Genomic DNA, 8,513 nt, shown 5'->3' with positions numbered 1-8,513 from the left:
CCCCATCTAACAGTCCAGTTTCCTCAACATAATGTATGAAATCATCCATCTTTCTTCCCACTGATTTTAAATGTACCATTATTCATATAGTAAATTGCAGAGTTATGTAGAGGACTATTTCTAGAATTTGGACTTTGATCTATGGATCTTTATATTATGCTTTAATATCTGGTGGGGTTAACTTCCTCTGCTCTTCCACTATTACTCTATTTTTTAGAAAGTTGTTGGCTGATCATGCTGATTTATTTTTTCATATGACCTTTAAAACAAGATTCTCTGTTTCATCTCCTTCCCACAAATTACTATTTTTATTTTTATTGGAATTTCTTTATATTTATGGATGAACATACAGAGAAATGGCATTTTTATTATTTTTGAACATTACTATGCAGAACAGGATATACATTGTATTTGTTTATGCCATCTTTGGGTCTTTGAGTAATATTTTAAATATTTCTTCACATAGATCGAGGTCATTTCATGTTATGTTTATATCTAGAGACTAACAGTTTTGGCCATTGTAAGTGAACTTTTTAGTTTTATGTATTTCCTATCTGTTGCTTTTCTGTGAAAAGGTTATTGATTTCTGTAGGTAAATTTAGCACTTTGAACGCTAGTGTAAATGAAATTCTTTCCTTAATTTCCTTTTTGGGAACTTTGCTTCTCTGTCAAATATCAGTTGGCCATATCTTTTGCAGTTCTCTTTCTGGGCTGTCTATTCTACTCCATTGATCTAGGTGTTTCTTCTTTTGCCACATCATCTTAGTTACTATAGCTTTATAACAAGGCTTGAAATCAGGTAATGTGAGTCTTCCCATATTCCTTTTCTTCTTAAGTATTATGTGGGATATTCTACGTTGGATTTTTTTTTTTTTGACTTTCCATATACATTTTTGAATTAACTTATTGATAGCCACAAAATAGCTTGCTAGGATTTTGATTTGAATTATGGCAATTCTATGGATAAAGTTGGGAAGAATGAACATCTTAACAATATTGAGATTCGCAGTCTATACACCTGGATTATTTCTTCGCTTATTTAGATCTTCTCTAATATTTTTCATCATTGTTTTGTAGTTTTCTGCATATAACTCCTTTATTCATGTATTTTTACATCATCTCTACATATGTAGATTCTATATCATTAATACTCTTGTTTGTGACCATATTTATTTTGCTATTATTCCTACAGAAATAGATTCAAGGGTCACCTCCTGGCTTTTTAACAAAATCACCGAATTAATTTCTTCCTTGTTTAAATACCAAAATTTAGTACTTTATAAAAGAAAGGCTTATGGGAACTAATTCTTACATGATCAAACAAGTTTTTTGCTACTGCTTTTCTTGAATAATAGGTAGTTTGCTACAAAATGTCTTAGAAAAACATCTCATTGTGTCGCTTTTTTCTGTCATTGGATGTAGCAACGGAGAAGTAGGATATAAGCCTGACATTTCCCATTATAGATTACTATAATTGTTCGCCTCTCTGCTTTAAAAATTATTTATTTATATTAGGAAATTTCTGTCCCTTTAACAAGCTGTATCTCAGTGTTGATTATTCTATGCCAAAACTCCTTTATCTCCTTAGTAAAGATAGGCTCTTTTAATTTGTATGTGTAAAATTATTTTTATTTTCTGGAATCTTTTTTCTGTATTCAGTATTCTATTTTTTTAAATCTATCATTTTAATTCTTCCCTCAAGGACACCATTAGGCCATTAGGCAGAAAGTTGGATCTCCTTTCCTGCCTTCCATTTCAATTATTTCACTCAGAATTTATTTAACACTTAGTTAATTTTCATCCTTTCTTCCACTATTTTTGATCATGACTTTTATGTTTCTTATTACGTTATATTAACAGTGCTATGTCCTTTTGTACTGCTTTCATATTCACCTAAATTCTATAGTGAGCTTTTACCTTCTTTCACTTCTTTCCTGAGAGCTGCCACTTCATTTTTCATGTCCCATTTTCTAATAATTTCCCTAAATTCTTAGAATTGCCTTTTATGCTCTTGCATAATTACTTTTTTTTTTTACTTAAAAAAAATGGCATATATAGAGAGTACATGTGCCTGTAATTACCCTGAGGGAAGGCTGGTGAAGCAAATGCACTGGATTGCCTCTTGCCATCTGTGTTCCAGTCCCAGCCATTTCTATGTTCCCTCCTTATCGAAATGTCTAGAAACTTTAGAACAATGTTCTCTAACTTCATTTACAGCAAGCCTCTGTGTTGGATTTTACCAATGAGAATCACTGACTTGAAGTTTGGAAAGAAAAATGGAAGAGAAGCCATCATCTCTTTATCAATGATAACTTGTGGCCTCCTACCCAAGTACTCACCAAACCAGACCCTTAAAGTTCCAGTTATGCTAGATAATAAGGTCTAGAGATCTGCTGTACAACACGGTGTCTATAGTCAGCAATATGGTATTGTGCACCTCAAAATTTGTTAAGAGGGTAGGTCTCATGTTAAGTACAAAAAACAAATTAACAAAACAAAACCAAAAAACATCGCTAAGAGAGACAAGGCAATTTTGGGAGGTGTTGGATACACCTCTTACCTTGATTGTGGTGATCATAGCACAAGTGTTCTCATGTGATCAAACTTATCAAATTGTACACAAGAAATAAGTGCAGTTCTTTATATATTAACTGTACCTAATACAGCTATTAAAAGAAAAAAATAAAACTGTGACCTTTGGCAGATAGCCAACAAGATATTTTTCCAAAAGCATATTGGTTTTCTCCTGTGAATGGGCCATTTCATTGCATCAGGGAGCTGAGACCCTTAGTATTGGTTTCCTACAGTTCCTACATGTCTAGTGCATTTCTTTCCTGACATTCATCTCCACTTCAAAGACTTTGGTAAGCCTCCAATTCACTGTACTCATAACTTTCTGATTGGAACATCTAGGTTAGTTCTATTCTCTGACCAAACCCTGAACAAAAGAGTCAGCAATTTTTATTTTCCATGAAGCTAGGTCACAATCATGTCACGATGTCAATAAATGAGATAGACAGATCTCAGTCTTTAAATAGAATCCATTGATTTAAGTTTTGGCAAGAGTCGAGGTAGTGGCAATAATTTTTAGAGGTAGCAGTGGTAACAGTTTTAGTAGCAGCATCTAATATCTGACAACTATGGAGTTTGTGTAGAAACTGCAGTGTATCTTTGCCATGAGAGGACTAACACTGGATTAATTCTGTTATTATTTTGAGTATCATCCCTGACTGCGTAATTATGTTCTTATTTCTCTAACAATCGGGCCTTCACTGATCTACCTAATACTTTCTAATATGTTTATTTTTCTGCTTGAATTTGGCAGGGTTTTTTTTCCCCTTCACGTTTAACACCAAAGCTCGAAGGATAGAGCAACTGTTGCATGATCATAGGCAAAGAGTGGATTATCTAGCCACATCTGGGGGAAGATATCTGGCCAGGTGAGATTAAGAGCAGTGAAGATCCAATTAGGAATAAGGGATGGCCTTATGGCAGTTCAAGAAGTGCAATGATAAAACTGTTCATCAAATGATCCGCTATCATCACCTGGAGAAATGGACCCCGTGTAGGAAAGTCAAGCAGTAGCAACCCACGCTCCTTGCCAGCACTCTCTATCCCCACTGAAAGTACTTTCTCTCTTCCCATAGCATCCATCACCATTGGACATGCCATATATTCACTCAATTTGTTTATTACTTGTCTCATTTTATTAAAACATTATCTCCATTGGCTAGAGATACTATCTCTTTGTTCACTGCTGTGTCCCACTAGCCTAGAACAGTCTGAAATAGAAGGGATGCTCAGAATCATTTTATATTGAATGGACAAATGAGTTAAAGACCTGGGGAATAAATTGCCACTGCCACAATGGAAAATTAAATATTTCTACTTCATTAAGAATTTCAAAGACTATAGAGGAAGAAGGATTCTTCCAAATGCTCTGCGTAAATAAAGAGGATGTAAAGTTCACATTCCTAAGTTCTCTGATTGGGCTAAATTCCAGGGACATTCTATGATTATGCTAAAAGACTGTCATTTATTTCAGCCACATAGCTAAGATAACTGACAAAAAAATTCAAATTTCAAATCCTCTGTTGTCAAATTTCAGTAGCACCTGAATTCACATCCTTTCAGATTTTCTATGTAACATTTGGGAATTGACTGAAAGTAGAATAGAGGGAAAATTTGAAGTTTTAGATTCATCCAACAAATCTTTGAGAGTTTATGATGTGCTACACCCCGTTCTGGATGCTGAAGGAAACAAAACCACTCTGTCGTGAAAATCATCTGACAATGAAGAGTCTCCTTTGTCAGCAGGATCGTTTCTTCCTCTCCTTTCTGAAGATTCTTTCGTACTCTCTTAAAAAAGTAATTTTACAAGAGGAAAGAAATATTATTCAAACCTCACTCTCACTGTCCCTCATTTCTCCGGACTAAACCAGATTAGATCATGCTCCATAGATTGATTACAAAGTCCAATTTGAGAGCAGAAGACTTACATGTAAGGACTGTAAAGTTATTCTAAATGTTATTATTTCGGATATAATCAAAAGAAGTATATATGTGAATGGTTTCTGAAAGCCATACAAAATTAGAGTTGAACATAATTTTAGTTTGGCTTGAATTTATAAATATGAGTGCATTTGCCAGATATTCTCCACTCAGTGTGCTAGGTCAAGCAGATGGGAGTGTTTATAATCACTCTTCTTGATTAGTTGACACATTTGGATTCAGTAGAGAGCCATGGAAACTAAATTTGAGATACCAGAAATTCCTGATTATAATTTAGTGAATAGACTTCAAGAATATAGAGAAATAAAATTTTTGAGTAGATTTATCAGGCATAATGTATTCCCTTACCCTAAACAATGCCCTCTAAATGGACCCAGAGGTCACCAAGTCATTAAGAAACCCATGGAAGAGAGACCATCATGGTCTTTTAAAAGTGGTTGTAGATTAATTGTTCCCTGTAGGGATATGCTTTAGTTAAATGGACTTTCTGATTTCAATTGGAACTTCAGCATTCCCAGGATAGCAAAGTCTGAGAAAGTATTTCATAAAACATCATAGGCATGTTCCATAAATCTTGTTCCTAGAATTCCTCAAGTGTAATTGCCACTACTTTATTCAGAGTAAGTATGTGCTAGAAAACCAAAATATCTAGACATTAATATTATAGAAAATACTTGAAACTGACTCTGAGCTCATCATGAAATCCAGGCAAACTGAACACCTCTGTGGTCCGCTGTTCAAAGTGGAGCTTACTTTGTCAAGGGATAAATATTTTTCCTAGTGAGTACTTTCATCCTACCTAAAATTATTTTCCTGGTTTTTAAACATATATTTGTAATAGCACTTGGCCAAATTCTCATATCAGCTCTAATCCTTAAATGATCATTTGAGCATGAGGGGCCAAATGGAAACATCTTTCTCGCACAGTAATAAACCAACGGCAGTACTGCTGCACTTGGGGGAATTGTAGAGATTAGCGTCACGATCAAAGACATAAAGTATGATTTCCTGTTTGTCCTCAAAAGAAGTCAGATGGTTTGGGGAGAAAGATAGTGGTGTAACTTAAGTTTTATTAATTGGCCATTTCGAATTCAGAGATTTTACGTGACATGTACTCTTTACTTGAGCAAATCAATACAGCCATAGGATTTGATAAACAGCTAACTGCCAAATATGGCTTTTTTCCACTCTTACTCCAATACTTGGAGAATATCAGAAGCGGAAGGCAGAGGTAACAGTATATGTTCATTTGATCACATTGGGTTTTAGCCTTTGGCTCTATGACACAAATTAGAATGAAAGGTCCTTAATTGTCTGATATCCCATAGGGCTTTATGGCATAAATTCCTTATATCTCCCCACAAATAGTACTTAGAAAACATAGGATATCAAGTATAATACATGTTGCTAACAATTGTTTAGAGCATAAAGTAGGAGATTAAGTCCATAAAAAGTTGGTGTCTGTCATTTCAGTAAAATTTCTCTTGGTCTAGTGCTCTAGGGTATGTAAAATAACCATTTCCAAAATGAATGAAGAGACACAATTCTTCACAGTCATCTTTAAAGTCACAAAAACACAGTTGATGTGATGATATGACCATTTGCCATTGAACAGAAATAAAGCGAGAAAAAATTTCTAGAGGTCCACACTCTTGTGCCCTCTTAAGCAAAGCACACACATCCAGGCATGTTGATTACATTTGGAGTAGTTTATAATGTTTTCTCATTTGAAAAAGATGGTTATTTGGGACGTGGGTTTCTTTTTCCTACTTACTGTCAGTCCAAGCATACTTGGCCTTATTTAATATCTTGTACAACATCATGAGAGACCCTCTAACGGCAATGGTTTTATGTAAAGACTGTACAAACATATATTTAATATGATGGGTTGAAGTCTGGCATTCATTGCTGAGCCGACTTTAAATCCAGGTTGTCTCACACAGTCTTGTGTTAGACTAATTTTTGTGGCATATTTATTAATATAATCCTTATTTCTCTCCAAGAATCTTCAAAAAGAATTTCAATATGCATGAAAAATACATTTTTTAAAAACCCACCTCCTTCATTGGACTTATCATACTCCCTATCACATTGGAACAATAGTCTTTATACTATGAAATGATATACTGAAATTTACTAATGAAGCCAGTCAGGCGATAACATATTTAGAGATTAGTTGAGGAACTGTAGGTATGAACTAGCAATGTATAATGGTGTTTCCTCTCCCTTAGTCAGAAACTAGAGTTTTAAACAAAAGAAACAAACAAACAAACAAAAATGAGAGAAAAGAAAAAAAAGAGATAGAAAAAATAATCATATTTTTCACTATTACATCTGATGACTCCCTGGAAAAAAATCTCTGCTCCTCCCCACCCCACCTGGCCTACTGGGACCGTGGGGCTTAGCAATTTTGCTCTCCAAGTAAGAAATATTTCATTGGTGTACATATATTGACCTTTTAATAGGAAGATAAGGTTTTTACTGAACTAGCAGGCAATATAGCAAGAGTTATTTTGATGGGTAGGGGGATTAATCTTAACTATCAATGTTAATAGGGATACTGTTAACTTAGGTCCAAAGAGAAAGGTGGTTGGAATCTAGAGAATTCTCTAGGGCATCCTCTGATGATTCCACTGAGGAGGAGAGTCAAAGAGCAAGGGCTCAGATCACTCAGGAATCAAACTTTGGGTTATGCTACTGGGTAATAAGCTACTGCATTATTTTGAACATATTTCAGGATATTTTTTTAAATCTTGAAGCAAAGTAAGTGTCTATAATTCACTCTTGCTAATCAAATTACTCTTCTGATAATGATGATGAGAGTAATGATGATGAGGGATAAGATTTACGTATTTTTTAATGTGTGTCAGACACTGCTTCATATATAATTAATTTAATCTTACATTCTAAGGTAGATATTATTATTAAAATGCTTATTAGGACATGATTTTTATAATCTCCCTAAAACATGTCTTTTTCTGCTAGGTGACAGAAAAAGTGCTTTTACAGAAGTGAAATAGAGTTAAATTTAGAGACTAGGGAGGATTGAAGGCAGAGTTAGGATAAGCTGAAATCTAACTGGTCATTCTGGACTCTTTTGTGAAAGCAACCACATGGAAATCTTCACTAAAGATGGTGCCCTGGCTCTCATTCTTTTCTCCTTATTTTCCAGTAGTTTTTCAGTTCTACAACTTAAATATAGGAATCAAGAAAGCTACTGATTGCTAAGAAAATATAAATATCATCATTACCTTTACATATAAAGTTTGGTGAAAAGTTTTGTTGATCCTTTTAAGATCTTCAGAAAAATTTAAATAGTTCCTTTGAATGTGAAATTTTCTAATCTTTTAAAGGTGAAAGAGGAAAAATTTAGCTTTTTGAAAATATGTGACTAGTCTCTGATGAGTTGTGTGTATTCACGAACACTGATGTTTATACTGGTCAGGACTTCTCTGAATGATAGCTGGGAATAGAACGCAGGCTTCATTCAGCAAACACTTAACAACTGTCAGCAGCTGTTGTAAGAGGCTTCACTGATTTGTCCTGCTGTCAGCTGGGCAATTGTTTCATTTTGATTCTCTATGAAATTTCACGTATCCATTTCAGTCTGACAGACAGACATGGATTTTTCCATGGGTGAATTTCCCTGTACCATTCTAAATGCAACCGAATGGACAATGCTTTCATAAAAGACTGGAAATAATTTTTTTCTTTCTAAAAATTGAAAACAATAATGGTTAGTGAACATTTATGCAAGATTCAAGGGGTCTGCATTCTTACCTAAATTTGGGGAAAGTACATATTCTATGCATATAAATCAATTTAAATCATTTTTTTTTACAAAGGCTTGTCCACATAGCCATAATATTTAGCAAGATCTAAGAGAAAAAAATGCAGTTATTTGTTGAAAAGGTCTAATAGCCTAAATATGAGAAATGTTATATGTAAATAAATAAGAAATATGCTGCCTAAATAAGCTAATAGCCTAAATATGAGAAATG

This window comes from Equus asinus, chromosome 27 (assembly GCF_041296235.1).
Source record: "Equus asinus isolate D_3611 breed Donkey chromosome 27, EquAss-T2T_v2, whole genome shotgun sequence".
Classification (NCBI taxonomy): domain Eukaryota; kingdom Metazoa; phylum Chordata; class Mammalia; order Perissodactyla; family Equidae; genus Equus; species Equus asinus.
Note: the sequence above shows the minus strand (reverse complement) of the source record.